The 3,394-nt window shown below is 42.6% G+C and overlaps 1 protein-coding gene across 2 annotated transcripts in view; it reads left to right on the top strand.

Annotated features, from left to right (window-relative positions):
- The window catches only part of LOC116671301 (double C2-like domain-containing protein alpha), a 26,590-nt gene that overhangs the window by 5,080 nt on the left and 18,116 nt on the right, over window positions 1-3,394 (top strand). The gene's annotated exons all lie outside the window — the stretch shown is intronic.

A 3,394-nucleotide genomic window follows, 5' to 3' on the forward strand; every position in this document is an offset into this window, starting at 1 on the left:
GGATGAAAGAGGAAGCATGGAAGACCAAACCAAAGAATATTGATGAACTCTGGGAGCTATGCAAGACTGCTTTCCTAGCTATTCCTGATGATTTCATCAATACATTGTAGGAATCCTTGCCAAACCGCATGGATACAGTCCTTCAAGCTCATGGAAGTCATACGAGATATTAAATTTGAATCTCACAGCACCAGAACTGCACCCAAACATTAATTTTCCGCTATTTACACCGCGCACCGCCGCTCCTTCAACTGTTTATGAAAAGTCATAAAGTCGTAATTACACGACTCTGCAGAGCCGTCTGCTCTACTGAACTCAAGCGAACTGTCATCCGCTCTCCCTCCCGAGCAACTGGAACAGTGACAGACGTCATACTTGCGAAGTATGGCAACAATAGACAACAGGGCAAGTACTACTTGTAACTCAATCTTAGGCAAAGTGACAAACAGCACGAAGGCTGCAACTGAAATCTGCACTCACGCGGCTCCTGTGAAATATGACAGCTACAGTTAATTGGAAATAGCATTGTAGACACTGAATTGATTAATTTACTGTTCATCAACCCCAGATGAGACAAGAAGCTAAAGTTGCAAAAGCTGAAGTCCCTGTGCCTTCCCGTTGCAGGAGACGCTGTATTCCTGCGGCTGTGTTAAGTTAGCTACTGTTTTAAAACCGTTTTCTAGGTTAGTGGGGTGCATACTCCTCAAAACCAACATGAAAAACATTCACTGAGCACTTTGTTTTGATGATAACTGTGTGGTCACGTTAAATCACCGGTTTCCTGTAACCTTGTTCATATTTGGCACAATGTTTCTGACGTAGGGCAGTGACTGAAAGTGTTAAATAAAAATGCTAAAAATAAAACTACAGGCTGTTTTCAGGTAATGTTATTTTTGACGTTCAACAACCCCAAGCAAAGCAAAGCATTCAAGACATCCGTCTCTCTAAGCAATGTTTTTTCAGCTCTTCCTGGGAAACCTTGGGGCATTCCCAGCCAGATGAGATATATAATCTCTTGAGCCGGAGATTCTGGTTCTACCTCAAGGCATTTACAAGTTGGATCTCCCGGAAAAACCTCGACAAAAAGGCGCCCAGAAAGCATCCTGATCAGATGCCCAAACCACCTTAGACCCTACTAAGGTAGTCAAAAAATACTTCTTCCTGACTTTCCACTTCTTTTTGTAGGGAATAATTTCAGTCCCTAGATACCGTCCCTGACAAAAGTCTTGTCGCTTGTGTACAAATTGACCTGACGTGCCGCTGAAATATATTTCTAATCAAGATTAATTTACAAGAAATGGCTCATTTTATCCCACAGCTTTTGTAACAATGTTTCAGTGCAAAAAGAAACTGTCAAAAGTATTCTAATATTCACAGCTTGGTAAAGCCCATTGAGTCAGTTTTTGCAAAGACATAAGTGTTGACGCCTTGTCATGTGAGCTTCACCTGTGACTATAGGATCATTAGGTCTCAGGTGTTATAAAACAACCCCAGACACTAGACCTTCACATCAACTGCAACTAGACCTCTGCAAACATGCCTAAGATTCACCCTGAGACTAAAGTTTTGATATCAAGACTGAAGACCAGATCCACTGCTGATGTGGCAGACACCTTCATGTGTCTCAGCGTCAAGTACAGAGGATTAAAAAAAAATTGGAAGACACTGGAGATGTTTTTGACAACCCAGGTCAGGCAGACCCCGCAAGACAACTGCTCGAGAGGACCGTTTGTTGGCTCGAAAATCCAAGGCCAGCCCATTTTCTACAGCAGCACAGCTCCACAGACCCTGGTCCCGTGAAGTCCCGTGTCAAACAGAAGGTTTGTCGGATTCTGTTCTCGAAATGGCCTCCATGGTCAAATCAGTGCCCAGAAGCCAGCACTAAACAGAAGACCATTGAAAAACCATGTGGCATTTGCCAAGGCCCACAGCCTGCTAAAGGAGACTGGAGAGGAAGTGAAGTGGATTTTTCAGATGAATCTTCTGTTGAATTACACCACAGTTGCCGCAAATATTGCAGGAGACCTATGGAGCCCGCATGGATCCAAGATTCACCCAGAAAACAGTGAAGTTTGTGACGGAAAAATCATGGTCTGGGGTTACATCCACGGTGGTGTGCGAGAGATCTGCAGGGTGGAAGGCAACATCAATAATCTCAAATACCAAGAAATCTTAGCTACCTCTTATATTCCCAACCATAAAAGAGGCCAAATCTCCAGCAGGAGGTGCTACATCGCATACTTCCATCTCCACTTCAAGTTCCTCAAGGCAAAGAAATCAAGATGCCCAGGATTGTCTGCCCAGTCACCACATGAACATCATTGAGCATATGTGGGGTAGGATGAAAGAGGAAGCATGGAAGACCAAACCAAAGAATATTGATGACTCTGGGAGCTATGCAAGACTGCTTTCCTAGCTATTCCTGATGATTTCATCAATACATTGTAGGAATCCTTGCCAAACCGCATGGATACAGTCCTTCAAGCTCATGGAAGTCATACGAGATATTAAATTTGAATCTCACAGCACCACTATTTAATTTGCTGACATATTTGAGTATTTTTAGTAAATTTGTTCAATTTATGTATAGGCGACAAAACTTTTGTCTTGCCAAAATTTGACCTTTCTGTCTTGTTTAAACAATAAATCTTTTTTTAGTGAAACTAATTTATTTCAGTGCATTGAACATCATTTGGGAGGGTTTTAGCTGTTCATATGAGCTATTTCTTACACCAATTGATTAATTAAAAGTCAGGTTAATAGCAGGTCCATCCATCCATCCATCTTCGACCGCTTATCCGGTGTCGGGTCGCGGGGGCAGCAGCTCCAGTTAATAGCAGGTGTTTCTACAAAATAGATAAGCGACAAGACTTTTGTCAGGGACTGTAATGTCCATATGACCATTATTCCTTACTATTTCTTTAAAAGTCCTGAGATTCCTCCAATGAAATTTCTAAACTGTCTGAACACAGACATTCAACTCATAGACAACAAAGAGGAAGGGCAAATACTCACTGTGCAAATATTCACTTCTTAGTTTCAATCGATTAATGCAGAGAGAGCAGAAGGTAGTCCAGAGGGGGGTTCGCACAGTATTGAGGACAGAACGCCCCCTCAAGGCCTGGTGTCTTTAGAAAACAAAAGCTGTGAGATATTTAAAGTCCACCCCCGTTTTTTATTTCGGGAATAGAGCAGACACATCAGCCTTGTGGTCAACTGCACTCCCAGCTACCACAACTTTATATAATCAACAGGATTCGTCCCCTTGCCTATCAGAGTATAGTGAAGAGCTTTCCAGCTTGTTAAGACTTCATCCAGTAATTACCTGCCTGTCTGTGGTGGATTGTTAGCACTTAAGATGTGTATGTGTGCCTCTGCCGCTGCAAGCTCTCAC

The sequence above is a fragment of the Etheostoma spectabile genome, chromosome 21 (genome assembly GCF_008692095.1).
Source record: "Etheostoma spectabile isolate EspeVRDwgs_2016 chromosome 21, UIUC_Espe_1.0, whole genome shotgun sequence".
In the NCBI taxonomy this organism is placed as follows: domain Eukaryota; kingdom Metazoa; phylum Chordata; class Actinopteri; order Perciformes; family Percidae; genus Etheostoma; species Etheostoma spectabile.